We start from the raw sequence: 16,107 nt of genomic DNA on the forward strand, positions 1-16,107 counted from the left end.
TATTGTTTCAAATTATCAAAACTGATGCGCTTAAGGTATTCTTTTTGACAGTTTAAAGAAAGTAATAATTATATACCGTTGTACATAAAATCAATTGTTCGACATTGAAAATTTTATTTATCATACTGAATGTTTTTTTACTTTTTTACTATAAACTTTAATGTTCCAAACATCAAATGTTGAAGCTGAAACGTTAGATTATTGTAATTTCAGTTTTTTATCTACCAAACAGTAATTTCTATTACTTGTAACATGATTTATTTACATATAAACTTCAAGTTTCAATATTGAAATTAAAATTATTATAATATATTCAATAAAACCACGAAATTACTGTTTGAAATGATATTAAATTGTGACCACATTCTAAATTTTTAGTTATCAATTACTAATTTTTATAATTCTTTTTTTTTACGTGCAAAGTACCTCAATATAATGCAACAAAATTCATAAACTTGAGTATCGTAAAAAAAAAAAAAATTTTGGAAAATCCAAAAGTGCACACTTCAATCGCTCATGATAATTATTAATATTTAATTAATTATTATTTAATTTGTAACTTATTAATTGTGTTTTATTTTTGATTTCATTTTTTTAGTTTTTCTGTCAGTTTAAATATTTTAATTTTTTTTTCAAAAATCCCGCCTTCTTTCCTTAGATGTCGCTTTTTATTTTTCAATTCTACTGTCACATTAGTGCTGCTTCCAGTAGCTGGTCGAGGAAAAAGAAAAAAAAATAATAATAAAAGTAAAAAATGGCAGCTAAATTTTTCATTGATTACCAGTTTTAAGTTTTCTATCAGTTACAATTAAATAGAAAAGGATCTAGATAGTGATTTTCAAAGGGATTCTTGTGACAAAAGATCTTCAAAAAATAGTGTTCTGATCAATTTCAAGATCTTGACATTAAAATGAAAATAACTAGAAAACAATACGGAATTTTGAAAAACTTTATCGGAGATAATTTGTATGAAATAAAATTGTCTACAAAAAAGATCCTATAACATTTTGTGATAAGTCTGATAGTTTCGCCGGAAAAGTAAACAAATCTCAAAATTTACTATAAATTTGACTTCAAGCTCCACTAAATTTTGAACAGATGAATTTATCAAAAAATGATAAGAGACTTTCTTTGCAGAACGTTTAATTTCTTACGAAATTGTACCCGTAGCTTATCTGTACAATGAGCCATTGCGGAGTTATAAAATTCCAAATTCAAAATTTTATTTTTCCCATGTTATTTAAATCGAAATATAAAATCGCAATGAGTGACTTCTAAACATTAATATTAACAGCTCAACTTTTAACAGGTATCTTATTTCACCTCCCTGCAACTATTTAATAGTGAGTTTCGAGAAAAAAAAATAGTCGAATTTTTTTAATCAGTCTAATATACATATGAATATCTAATTCTTTTTAATCCTTTTTCCTAAAATGATCCCGTCTTATTTATTAAAAACTAGATCAAAATGATACCCGATCTCTATTCGCTCAAATTGACAGCCCGAAAACTGCATAAAACGAGCCGAAGATTTTAACAACAACAACAGTCTAGACATACTCGTACCCTCTATTAATAGCCATGGTTTCAAACAACAAATCATACCATATCATATCATATCAAATCACATCATATCAAATCACACATCAGATTATCCCCCAGAAGCCTTCTATAGTTGACCCGTCTCTCTGTTCTTTTTTATTTATTGGTATATATATACATACATATATATAAATAGATGAAAGCCAACCGAAGTAAGAGGATAATCGTCAACGGACGAGTTAAGCGATTAATTTCTTCCTACCTCAGCTCCTATCACCTTGCCGTTCATCTCACGATCAATTTAATAAACCCATGTCCATACATATATTATTATTTATATATATACATATATATAAGTGAATAAAAGCCGCTAGAAAACTGTCTGGCTATTTAACATCAACGAAGACAGGCAAACACGCACATTTGTCGGCAATTGATGCCGCGGATGATTATAATTTTAATTCTTTAGGCTAAACACGTATTTTATTTTTATATATTTCATTCATATATATATTCTATCTTACTAATACATGTCACAATATTTTAAATTATAATAAGAAAAAAAAAAAAAATTGTTTTACCAAAAGTAAGAATTAAAAAAAAAATACTGCAAGTACTAAAACATGATTTATTAACCAGGACACTATTAAATGTGGCATATTACTACTGGACACGCCTTATGACCACTAACAACTCAACCGGAAATAAATCGTCTACTGTTTTGCTGTTATTAAGTTTTTTATTTTCTCTGTGCTCGTAATTTACAAATTACTTTTTAAAAGGTGAATTTATTTTAAGTACTCTGCGAATTTTTATTGTTATTATTATTATTTTTTTATTTTTTTTTAAATCTGGAGAGAGGGGACAGCAGATTTAGCTTAAGCTTTTTGTAGGCGAGATAAGAAAGATTGTTGTGTTATGGAGCAAAGGGTTTCCGCGCCTCCGTATGCCAGATAAACCGGCTTGATAAATAGACGGATACGCTGAGAAACAAGCTGTTGGTAACGGATAAATAAATTTATTTGTTCCTTGACTGTTTTCTTGTTTATTTGTTATTAGTTTTTATTTTTTAATCTAAAACTTGTCTTGCATCATCGATGTTTCGGTTATTGAACCTGATACATTCGCGGTTTAATGTTTGGGAATTTTTTTTAGTACGGACCTACAGCTGGGAATAGGACATATTTTATTTTTAATGTGTCGTTTAAAATCTCGAGAAAAAGATTAAACGATACTCATTACTCTAGATCTAATCAAAAACAATTTATAATTTAAAAAGTAACTATATATATACAGAAAAAGTTTTTAAAAATTTTAAAGTTTTTTTCTCGTCAATAAAACAAGATATTTATATAACTTTTTTTTTGAAAATGTAATCATAGGTCCAAAATATGAAATGTAATTAAAATAATTACTTTATGTCCTACCAAAAATAAACTACATCTATAAAAGTAATTATATATATTCAAAAAAAATTTCTTAAAGAATTTTCCAAAAATTTAAAAGTTTTTTTTCGCGTCAACGAAACAAGATATTTAAATAACTTTTTTTTTGAAAATGTAGCCATAGGTCTAAAATTTGAAATGTAATTGAAATAATTACTTTATGTCTTACCAAAAATAAACTACGCCTCTAAAAGTAACTATATATATTCAAAAAAATTTCTTAAAGAATTTTTCAAAAATTTTAAAGTTTTTTTTTCGTGTTAATGAAACAACATATTCAATCAAATTTTTTTAGAAAATGGAACCACAGGTCCAAAATATGAAATGTCATTAAAATAATTACTTTATATCTTACCAAAAATAAACTACACCTATAAAAGTAGCTTATATATATTAAAAAAAATTTTCTTAAATAATTTTTAAAAAATTTAAAAGTTTTTTTTCGCGTCAATGAAAGAAGATATTTAAACAATTTTTTTTTTGAAAATGTAGCCAAAGGCTCAAAAAATGAAATGGAATAGATTTCATTGATCTACGTCTTTTCAAAAAAAAACTACACTCATAAAAGTAGCTATATATATATTCAAATTTTCAACTTTCATTATTATTTTTTTTTTAAATTCCATGTTTAAAAAGAAAATAATAATAGCCCTCAACACCATAAATTTCCCTTTGGAAAATAACCATAGATGTAAAAATATTTAATGAATATTGAAAATAAATTTCTATCTATGAAGAGCAAAGATGGGACGTAAATTTGCATCTCAAAGCGATTTCAAAGACTGCAATAACTTGTAGACCGGTTTATATTGAGGATAAGAAAATGACAAAAGGAAATATATTTATACACATATATATCTATTTATATAAAATTTTTTTGCCACTAGTTTAAATTTTTATTTTTCAGTCCAGACTCTAGTATCACTTTTGCAATAAACAGTTTTATTTTAACGTCATTTATAAGACTAATATAATCATTACTTATAACGTGTAAACACACTTATTCAAACGCATATAAATATTATTTATCTATTATATATTATTATAATTATTATTATTTTTATTTATTTATTTAAATCAAGATAATGCAACTAATTTAATTACTTATAAACTCTCGTTTACATTCTTTCAGCTCTATATTCCATATAATTTTATCATTTATTTATTTATAATTGCATAATTAAATGGATTTATTATTTAATTAGAAGGACAAGCATTCCGATTTAAACTTTAACCTCTTTTTTTTATTAAGTCATTATAATTAATATAAGTGAAAAAAAAACTAATTTAAGTAGAGTAAAAGAGAGAGGATCCAAAGAAAGCGACATTTTTTAGTAGATTTTATAGAAATCTGTCTATTGCATTTATCCTTACGGTATAATTTTCAAAGGATTTCGCCATAATCTATTATAATTCATCGAATAGGTTCCAAAAATAGTATTGGTTTAAAAGTATATATATATATATATATATAGATATATATACGAAGATAGCATCCACAATTCTAAACAGATCTTAATGAAACTTGGAACACTTGTTTTACGAACGATTAAACTTGGCTAAGTTCGAGCAAAAGATTAGCAAAATCGGTCAACTAGTTCAATAATGATGGACATTTCGAATTCCAAAAATACATTGTAAAAAATTGTGATTACGGATTTTATTTCAATCCGAATTCATTCCGTCACTCGGAGTTCCAAAGTTTAATGAAAAATCATTCCGCACACAGTGTAGGGGAAGGGGGGGGGGGGGGGCAAAAAGGGGTGGGGTAGGCAAAACGGGGTACCCTCAAAATTTGATAAAAAAAAATTTTATATTTTAAATGGTTTTCAAACATTCCAAAATCACTTCTGTAAATATAATAAAGCGTTACTTTGACTTTTTTTTGGTAAACTTTTTCAAAAATCAATTGTCAGTTGAAAAATATTAATGACGTTTGTTTTATGATAAAAACTATTAAAAAATTTTTTTCTTCTTTTGTATCCAATAAATATGTAAAATATAATTTTTCTTCATGTAAATTACATAAAAAAAAATTCAACTTAATCAAATTCGTTTAAAATCCAGAAAATTTTTTTTTTTTTACCTTTTTTAGGGGGTACCCCACTTTGCCCGCAGAAATGAAGATTTTTTTTTTCAACGGTAACTGAAAATTTCTTTTATTTACCTTGAATTTCATTAAAAAAAAAATAAGATTTAGCGTATTTGAGTCCTCGAAAACTTGGTATTTCCTTAAGTACCCCCTTTTGCCCCTCCCTCCCCTAAATAGGATTTCGTTTTTTTGAGGAGTGATTTCGGAGTGATCTGGATTTTACTTCAATCCGTATTCACTCCGACTCGGAGTTTAAATATTAAAATAAACTCCCCTTCATAGTGAATTTTACTCCTAGAGGATTAAATAAATAAACAGTCATCCGCTCCTCATTCACTCCGGATTTAATCTCTGTAGTGTCAAGAATAGTAAAAACATACACACTGAAAAAAATAAATATTTGTCCCAAATAAATCAATTTATTTGTGGCATTTTTTCAAATGTTTCTTAATGACAAATAAATATATTTAGTACGACAAAATATAACAGTTGATTCAAATGATTTTATAATTTGACTGAAATATATAATTTATTTGTGATAAGTAATTGATATATTTGTGGTGAATATATTTAATTTGTGACAAATAACCTAAAATTTGGCGATACTATACATATATTTGAAGCCCTTATTTATTTGTAGCAATTGGACCATTTCTTTACCACAAATAAATTACTTATTTCTCGCAATTAAACTACTCAAATACATTATATCTTTCTCACAATTAAATATTTATTTGGCCATATCCAAATATACGGTATCTTTGGCTCAAAGAAATCTTAGTTGGCTCAAATAAATCTTTTTTTCAGTGTAAGAATTTAGTGGCCGTTCATGTCAGAACAGGACTGAGTACTGTTCTGGAAGTTAATGAGATCTACGAGATCTAAGTCACCATTCCTGTCACTAAATAGTAAGTCCTTACATTCTATACAGCAACAAGAATTGTGCTGAGAGGTTTGTATACTCTTGAACTATGAACGACGAATATTTTAACAGTAACCAGTCATACGTTTCATGTACTGTGTAGCACAGCACTGGTTACTGTTTAAAAAGTTTAATAGTAGGCGTACGTGTTAAGCAATGACTTACTCCTGTTCTAATATGAATCAGTCATATTAAAATGAATTTTTCCCTATATTTTTCGTCAACTACTGCGCAGAACAGTAACCAGTACTATCTATTTCTTTCCGTGTAGTAATTTTCGCATGTGTTTATTTCAATTTTCATTAGGTGGCCATTCTGGCCCGACTTTACTATGACACCATAGTATTTCAAACGAGAATAATTTCTCCGTGCAGTTTTTAAACTGAAAACTCATGAAATATAGAAAAAAAAATTGATTTTTAATTTAATTTCATCTTAAAACTTCAAAATAAATAAATACTGAGAAATCTACTTCCATTTCAGATACCGATTGCCCTTTTTTGTTAGATCTAGTTACAAGTTTTATAAATAAATAAATAAATAAATATGTATAATGTTTAATGTGCAAATGGTTATTGCCTCAGGTTACTGAAATATTTCTCCGAAAAAAAAAGTGCCCAAAAAAATAAAGACGAATTTAGTAAGAGAGAGAAAGGGAGCAAAGAAACATTGGCAATGGGAAAAAGGTAAAAAGGTTTTAGCTGTCACGAATACAAGAATGAGTAAAAAAAGAACCGAAAAATTTTTAAGAATAATTTATTATTTTTTTCTTTTGATTTTTAGTCAAATCCGTTAGGATAACGTTTGTACACGTACGTTTTTTTTCTTTTTTTTTTTTCTCGGATTAGTGGGGAAGTCTGTCACGAATCATAATAAATTATTTATATATTTATATCCATTGTTTAATTTATTTTTACCAATTTATTTAAACCAGGATTAAATTTTTACGAGTAATGTTAAGTAATAAGGTTGATAAAAAATAAAAATAATAATAATAATAATAATGAATAAAGAAAAAAAATGATTATTTTTTTAGCAGGTGCAGGATGCGAATTGGCTTCAACTTTTAGATCCACCCTAAATAGCTCCAGGGCATTCCAACAATTTTGCCATTACTTGGTTGAGATCGGTGAAGCTCAAAATAATACTATGCCGAAAATTATAGACAGTGCGAATGAAATAAGGAGATAATGCGTTAAGGCACATAGCCTTAAGCTTTTCCTTTTCTTTTTTTAACTTTTTTTTTGTTTTAAGACACGACTAGTGACTTATTGCGAAATTGTTTATCAGAAATTCTTATGATGTAGGTGGTCTGTAAATTTTCAGGTGATTTTTATTTCAAAAATTATTAAAGTTGCAAGCTTTGATTTGAGGTTTTTCATTTTTTAACTCCGAAAATAATACTGTTAAAAAATTTTTGGAATGACTACGGAATGAATACGAAGCGGGTGACTGTTTGTGTATTTAATCCTCTCTTTAAAGTGAAATTCACTCCTAAAAATCGGTCTATCGGTTGACCCTGCGGGCCAGGCCTAAAACTTCCCGCTATTTTCGAGCTTCGTGAGCTCGAAAACATTGTTGTGAATACAGTCGCTCTTCGAGCTCGAAAATACTCTTGTGTGCCGTTCTTTTCGAAAAAAAAAAAACGTTTTTTCCCGTTCTTTCTCCAACGATATCTCTCAAACGAATTGACCGATTGAGACAGTTGAGGTGGCAATCGACGTGTTTTATTGAGTTCTAAAGCTGATCAGATTTTAGAATTGATTTATCTAGTCGTTTTTGAGAAATTTCAAAAATACTAAAAAAAAAAATTTTTTTAATTCTTTCAACAACGGTTTCTCTTGAACGAATAAATCGATTTTGATGGTTGAGGTGGCATTCGACGCGGCTTATAAAGTTTTAGAGTTCAGTTGATTTTGGAATTTATCCATCGAGCACATTACAAGTTATCAAAAAAAAACATTTTTGAAAAAATTGTATTTTTGGAATATTTCCGAATGCACCCTACCGATCAAACTCAATTTTTTACAGGTTAGATATTAACAAGCCGCGTCGAATGCCACCTTGACGATCCAAATCGGTTCATCCGTTCAAAAGTTACAGATATTTACATACGTACGTCCGTACGTACATACATACATACATACACTCGGACATCATCTTTAAATTAGTCAGAATAGCTTCGTAGAACCTCAAAACGTCAAAATCTCTTAGAAATTCGATTTTCGAAAATCGAACCGAAGCCAATAACTTTCCGAATTTTTGAAAATTTCAAATTTTCTTAGCGGGAAGTTAAAAAGAGATTATTTTGATATTAAAACTCTGAATTAAAGTAAATGCAGATTTAAATAAAATCCAGATCACTTCCAAATCACTCCGATGAAAAACCAAACTCTTTATTTCGTATGCGGAGTGATTTTTTTTTAAACTCTGGAATTCCGAGTGACAGAGTGAATTCGGATTGAATGAAAATCGGTAATCACTCCGAATTCACTCCCAATTTTTTACAGTGTAACGAGATTCAAAATAATTATAATAACGAAATTTTAATTATCAATTTTTAAATTTATTACATGTGACTGAATAAATATTTTTTTTTTTTTTTATAGATTACGAAGTAAGTGGATAAACTTTCACTAACGCAAAAATTGCTTAGTAATCATGATAAGTTGAGAAATAATGAATATTCATTAATTTTTATTTTATAAATTTTATTTAATATTTTTTTATTTTATTTGTAGACTTCACTATTTTATTAACATCAATTAAATATTTATTTTCAAATTATTATATTCAATTACCGTTAGAAAAAAAAATTAATAACTATTATTTTAAAAAAATGTATTTTATTATTCTTAGTTGTCGACCGGTTTGAATCTTTCGACAAAATATCTATAGCATTTTTATTTTCTATATATTTATTTTTTTAATAATTTTATTTAACCCCGTGTTATTGTTCGTATTTTTTTTTTATTTTAAGCCCGCGCCTTATCTTATTTTTTTTATTTTTATTTTTAACGACACGCGTGTCCTCAATTAAAACACGAGGGTTTATGTCTAATTATCTTAAAGTTACACACAAATTCTTAGGAATCATATATTTTTTTTTGTATTAAATACTTTTATAAATACATGTGTAGATTTTAAAAAAAAATTTATTTTTTTAAACATTTATGCAGAAATACTTGTAACAACTAAAGTATCCAAGTTACACTGAAAAGTTTAAATACAATTTTGTGGGAAATTTTATTACCTACAAAAAAGTTCCTCAAGGTTAAATCAATAAAACAAAATTTTAAAAAGTTGAAAGTATTTTAAAGTTAATGAAAATTTTCGGAGCATTAGAAAAATTCAGTTTTCAACTTTTAAAACATTTGTAACTTTTTAAATTTCAGTTCTAATGAATTTCACTTCAGAACCTTTTGTAGCAAATTAAATTTCCTACAAAAAAGTCTTATGGCGCGAATTATTCAAATCAAAATTTTCAAAGTTACGAGTATTCAAAATTAAATTTCCGCAATTAAAAAAAAATTGGATTTCACTTTGAAAATGACTGTAACTTTTCAACTATCGATTCTATCGATCTAAACTTTGATACCTTTCTTGTAGACAATTAAATTTACTTTACAAAAGTGTTTAAAGTTTTTGACGTAATTCCAATATTTCGCCTTATAAGTAATAAATTTAAGCAGATGTAAGAATTTAGTTAAAAAAAAAATGTAACATAAATTATTGATTTATGTTTAACATAAACAAAGTCATCAAAGATAAGTTTATAAAAAAGTATCTAAATGGTAAGCAGTAAAATCTAGAAATAGATTATAATATTAACACGTCACATCGTCGCCAGATACATTTTTTATTTTTTTTATTTAAAATTTATAATTAAATGTGTAAGTAAAGGGCAAGTATAAAGTTAGTATATAATTCTAGTGTCTGTTCTGCAATATGTCAAATTAGTACGCGTGCGTGATTTCTTGTGGATGTCCGCATTTATGTAAACATATATGTATAAAATAAAAATTCAACCAAACCATTCACTCTCTGGCTGCTTTATTTCATTCACAGTTTCTACCTCTTCCCCTTTACTCAAGTCACTATCCCACCCACTGACTTAACGAGAACCAAAATAAAAAATAAATTTTTTTTTACAAACTTATAAATTGATTATTTTTATTTATTTAGTTCAAATAATGACGGATTTATTTCTGGTTAATCGGATATCGGATCGCTGAGTTTATTCATGAGTCAATTGTTGATGCAATTCGATACCGAGGTGTTGAGATAAGATATTTGCTTTAGGTTTTATTATTTAATAATTTAATTGATGATTTATTTGGGTCCAGGTTCTCCTGCGATCCAATAGTTGAAAAAAAAAAAAATTATTATTATTTTTTCAAAAATTTTCAAAATTTTTGTTCATTTTTTTCTCGGCAACAAAACAAGATATTTAAACATATTTTTTTTTGAAAATGTAGCCAAAAATCTGAACAATAAAGTACGTCAAGTCTCATTACTCCAAGTATGTCCAAAAACTATTTATAATTAAAAAAGCAACTATATAATCTCAAAAAAATTTTTTGATTATACTTAAAATTTATTAGAAGCTTTCAGAAGTGAATTCAAAAAAATTTTAACGAAAATTTTTTGAACAAAAAAAAGTCTCAAATTCCTCATCTTGAACATATTAATAAATTCTCCGGCCAAAATAACAGTTATTAAACACCGTCAGCTCAACTGTTTGTTTTAACTGATCAAATCGTTTCCGATCGAATCGACTGGTTGCCAAAGTAAAAAAAGTAAATTAACAAAACCAATAAAGTAACTAATAATAATAATAATAATGATAAAAAAAGATTTTCATCGTTATAGTGTGGTAACCTCGTGTTAATGGGGCGTGACCCATTGGAAACGGTGAGACCGCGATTTACGATCTCATCCCTTTTACTTTATATATATATATATATATATATATATATATATATATATATATATATATATATATATATATATATATATATATATATATATATAAATATATCTATACATATGTATATGTATATATAAATTAAATTACAATTGTATTGTAATAATACATACTGTAAGATAAAGATTGGCCTTTGAGTAACAGCAAATCGATTTATTATTTACAATAATAAATAGTGAGTACTTATAATAAAAAAATAAAATAAAAAAAAAAAAAGTGTACAAGTTACGTATATTACATGGAAGTATTTATATTGATTACTTTAATATCATGGTACGGTGATAATTTTCAAGTTATCAATCTTATAATTTTCTCTTACTAATTTTTTTTTCAACTCGCGGTCGTTTAGCCTTTCAGAAATTCAAAGGATTTAAATTTTAAAGTGACTATAACTTTTCAAATATTCATCCAATCGATTTGTACTTCAGAACCTTTTTTGTAGATGATTTAATTTTCTACCAAAAAGGTCCTGTGACGCGAATCACTAAAACTAAAATTTAAAAAGTTATAGCTACTGAAAAATTTACATGTAATTTTCAAAATTTTTCATATTACTTTTAAAATGCCTGTAACTTTTTAAATATTCATCCAATAGATTTGTACTTTAGGAATTTTTTTGTAGATGATTTAATTTTCTATAAAAAAGGACCTTTGACGCGAATCACTAAAACCAAAATTTAAAAAGTTATAGCTACTTAAAAATTTGCATGTAATTTTCAAAATTTTTCACATTACTTTTAAAATATTTATTCAATCGATTTGTACTTTCGAACCTTTTTTGTAGACAATTTAGTTTTCTACAAAAAAGGTCCTTTGACGCGAATCACGAAAACCGAAATTTAAAAAGTTGTATCTCTTTTAAAATTTACATATAATTAATTTTCAATAATTTTCACGTTACTTTTAAATTGCCTCTAACTTTTAAAATATAAGTCCTATTGATTTTTATCAAAGGACTCATTTTACAGAGAATTAAATTCTTTATAAAAAAGGTCCCGTGATACAAATCACTAAAATACAAAGTAAGAAAGTTATAAACGTTTAAAAATTAAATTGTATAAAAAAAAAAAAGTGTGTGCATATATTATATATGTAGATATATAACATGGAAGTCGTTACACTGATTACTTTAATACCATAGTAGTACTACTGTGATAATTTTCAAGTTATCGATCTAATAATTTTCTTTATTTTTTTTATTGTTTTTTATCTTCTTTTTATTAACTCGCGCTCTTATATTCCCTTTCATTTTTCGGTGCACCTGGTGGTTTGTCTTCATTTGTTTGAACATGTGCCATTCTTCAATACACGTATAATTTATGATAATAATTATTATTGAAAAGATTAATTTTAATTTTTTTTCTTGAATATAAAAATAAACTCACGGAATTTTTTGCGATAAGAGTGTTTATAAATTACAAAATAAAAAAAAAATTTAACGTTTTAATTTCAAGTGATTTTGTTTTGATGCTAAAAAAATTTTTAAATACTCATATTAATCACTTTCAATTTTAAACTAGTAATTGAATGACCATTGTCATTTATTTATAAATATTCTACTGCATTTTCCGGTTAAAATGGCCTAGTTTCCAACTAAATTTTGCTATAGAAGATGCGAAAACTCATATATTTTAATGAAGAATTTGTATCAATTTTTTTTTTTACTTGTCAGAAATGACCTACAACTTTTTTCAAAAATCAGCGAAAAAATTAAAATTTTCACGGTTAAAAAAAAACATATTCATATAAAAAATAAAGTTTGATTTATTAGAAAGAATCTCCAATACGATTGGTCAGTAATAATAAAAAAAATTAAACAAATTCAGCCAATGATATTCCAATACGTGTTTGTACATTCACTCACAATACAACAAAGTTATATATTTTCCCACAGTCCTGCTCTTACAATCATAGACCAGCCTTCATATCTAACATTAACCAATAACTAACTTACAGCCGATATAAAACTTATGGGAGGCGTAATAAAATTATCAGAGCGTCAACTTTAAACTCCACTCTGGCTAGACTATAAACTAAAAACTATTAAATATACGTATATATATATATATATATAAATTTTTTTCTCACCAATTTAATTCGCCGACTGGTCTATCAATCATGTAAATTCGACGGTATTTCCCGTAATCTTGATATAATTATCTGAATTCTTATGGCCATCTTGATACAGATATTTGTGCTTCTGATTCTTCGATGATCTTGTTGTTGTATGATAATCGTGCATCCTTAACAACAACCAAGACGCATAATTTGAGCGCATAACTACTGCCAGTTCTCATATCTTCTCTATATTTTATTTTACATTTTTTTTTATTCCTTTCCTTACACTTTCTTATATCTTCTCGCCCTTATACGTGCAAATATATACAAGTTTTTCTTATACTATTATAACCCTCCGGCTAAGATTTTTTTTTTTAAATTATCGTGTTAAATTTTCTTCACTTATTTTTTTTTTAATTTTTATTTTCATTTATTTGTCACTTGAATTTTTTTCCACTTTTGCTTCCAAAAAATTAAAATTTTGATTTAAAAAAAAAAAATAAATAAACCACTATAACACGTAATCACTTTCACACTTTCCACTTTACATACATTTTTATACTAATATATAATTTAAAAAAAAAAAAAAAAAAAATTGTAAAAATAAATTTCCAGTTGAAGAAAAAAAATTTGTGGTAAAAAACTAAATTTATTTAAAAATAACTCAGAGGGGGAGGGGGTAAAATGGCGTTGAGGGTTGGAATGATAATGATAGTGGTAATGGTGGTAGTGATAGCGGTAATTGGTAATGATGGTAATGGAAAAATGGTGATAATAATAATGATGAAGATAGAGACGGGTAGAGTTGGTGATACCACGATGGTGGTAAGAAACGTAGTGAACGACGCATGGCCACGCAAGACATCATGAGGCGGTTGTGAGCTGTCTTTAAACTCACCGAGTAGAGTTGCGCTTGGTTGCGCGCCGCGTAAAACGACTTTAAAGAGTGTCTTGGCTTTTTCATGTCTTTACTTTGCTTTACTTCACTTCACTTGCTTCCAAACGCCACATTTTTCATTACATTTATTAACATATGTATGCATTTATTTATCAATACAAAAAAAAATTCAAATATTTCATGAATTTGAGCCTCACCATAATCATGCGCGTAATTTTTATCACTGAGTAAAAATTTATCGAATTCGAAATGAAAATGAAGTTGGCCGACGTCTTAAAATTTAAAGATTTTTTTAAAAACAACAAATTATGAAAAAAAAAATATTTAAAAAATTGCACCTACAGTTTTTTTAATTTTCTTCATGTGCATATTTTGAGTTTTTATTTTTTAATTGACGAGTTAAAAAAAAAAATCCGAAAATTGCTAATTGTCTTTTAACTTCAGTCGTAATTCAGAGCTTCAAAATTTAAAATTTTCAAATTTATATCACTATTTTATTCACGTCACATCTGCTGGCGCTTGAAATTTTCTATAATTTTTTTCGAAAAAAAAAAAAAAATTAGAAGACACCACTTTTTAACTCGCATTTAAATCAAAATTTAAAATCCTTATGAATAATCATAATAATAATTAAAAAAAAAAGTGATTATTAATTATTTAAATAGTTCTCTGATTAGAATTGATGAGAAACGTTAAAATGATGATAAATCAAGATTATAAGTAAAAAATTTAAAAAAATTTAAATAAAGAGTAAGCTACTAATAAAAATAAGGATTAAAATAAAAATAGTCAAAATTAATAACTAAAAAGAAAAAAACTGGTTAAAATCCACCTGGCGTAGATATACTATTCCGTAAAAGAGTAAAAGACTGTTGACCGTGTAGTTTGAATCTTCTTCACAAGGTACTAACTCTCAATAATCCCCACTCTTTATATTTTCGCGTCGGTATATTCCGTTTAACTCTTAATATTTACTTGAACCTCTTCTTGGTCTTTGCTTCCTTCAATATATATGTATATACATATTGATACATAAGGATGAAGACTTAACATATAATACAACAACCAATACAAGACGAGAGACTAAACTTTTCTGTTTAATAAACTGTTTGCCACGCGAACTCTCAAGATTCTTTAATACTTTAATTTATTTATTTTTATTTTTTATAACTTTTTATTGCTCATCATTTGAATGGATAAAAGGTTCAAAATAGAATAAGGTAAAAAATAAAAGCTCTTGCGTCTTAAAGTTACACATGAGAGGTGAGAGCGATAATAAATCCGGTATTTTGTTAAAGCCGGACACCTCGCGTGATCTATATATGTATATATAAATGTATATGCGGGAAGTATATTTATACACGCAAAGAATTTTATTGTAAAAATTACTCAAAAATTTGAGATAACGGTGGGACAACTGAAAATTTTTGGAAATTATTCTATTTGTTTGAATAATTATTAATTAAGTTTTATTAAATTATACTCGAAAAGATAACTATTTTTACTATACCACATAGTAATATTCCTGAAATCCAAAAATCTATCACTTTATTTTAATATTTACTATGAAAAATAATTTAAAAAATTAGATCTAATAGACAATTCGTCGATTTAAATTCAAAAATTCCAATTTTTAAAAATTTCGTACTACAGAACATGGTAATTTTATCAAAAATTTGTTAAATTCGAGTTTGTTCGGAAGTATTCGGCTCTTTTCGTTTATTCTAGTTCTGATAGGTTAGAATGAATTATGTGACGTATTGAGGTGTAAGCGAGCATCTCTCGGTATAACATCTCGTGAATTTTCTTTTGTATTATAATTATAGTGATGAGGTGTTTTTATTGTTGTTAGCGGTGATTTGTTTGAATAAATAGATTACCATTTATTTTACAAAACTAACATGCTTCTCTTTTGTTGTTACTAAGTGATTGCATGTACGTTGAGCTATTGAATGCACCTAACCTATTTTTTTCAGCTTTCTTTTAATTATAATTATTTTTTAATTTATGGCTTTCATTTTAATTTTTAACGAATATTTTACTAAATATTGTAATTTTGCATAATCAATTACGATGCAGCTAGTAAAAATTTCTAAATAAAACTCAATCTGTTGCCTTGTGAAAATTACTATGCAAATTGTAAATTTTGTTCGATAAATTTAA

The 16,107-nt window shown here is 26.5% G+C and overlaps 1 protein-coding gene across 2 annotated transcripts in view; it reads right to left on the minus strand.

The window, feature by feature from the left end:
* The window catches only part of LOC130672715 (uncharacterized), a 51,429-nt gene that overhangs the window by 23,678 nt on the left and 11,644 nt on the right, over positions 1–16,107 (minus strand). Inside the window, exon 1 of one of the 2 annotated variants that reach the window (XM_057477414.1) lies at positions 13,077–14,445. The exons of the other annotated variant lie outside the window; for it this stretch is intronic. The gene's annotated coding sequence lies outside the window, so the exon portion shown is untranslated. Of the gene's footprint in view, positions 1–13,076; positions 14,446–16,107 lie in introns of those variants that run through there. 2 annotated transcript variants of the gene reach the window in all.

The sequence above is a fragment of the Microplitis mediator genome, chromosome 8, assembly GCF_029852145.1.
Source record: "Microplitis mediator isolate UGA2020A chromosome 8, iyMicMedi2.1, whole genome shotgun sequence".
Lineage (NCBI taxonomy): Eukaryota > Metazoa > Arthropoda > Insecta > Hymenoptera > Braconidae > Microplitis > Microplitis mediator.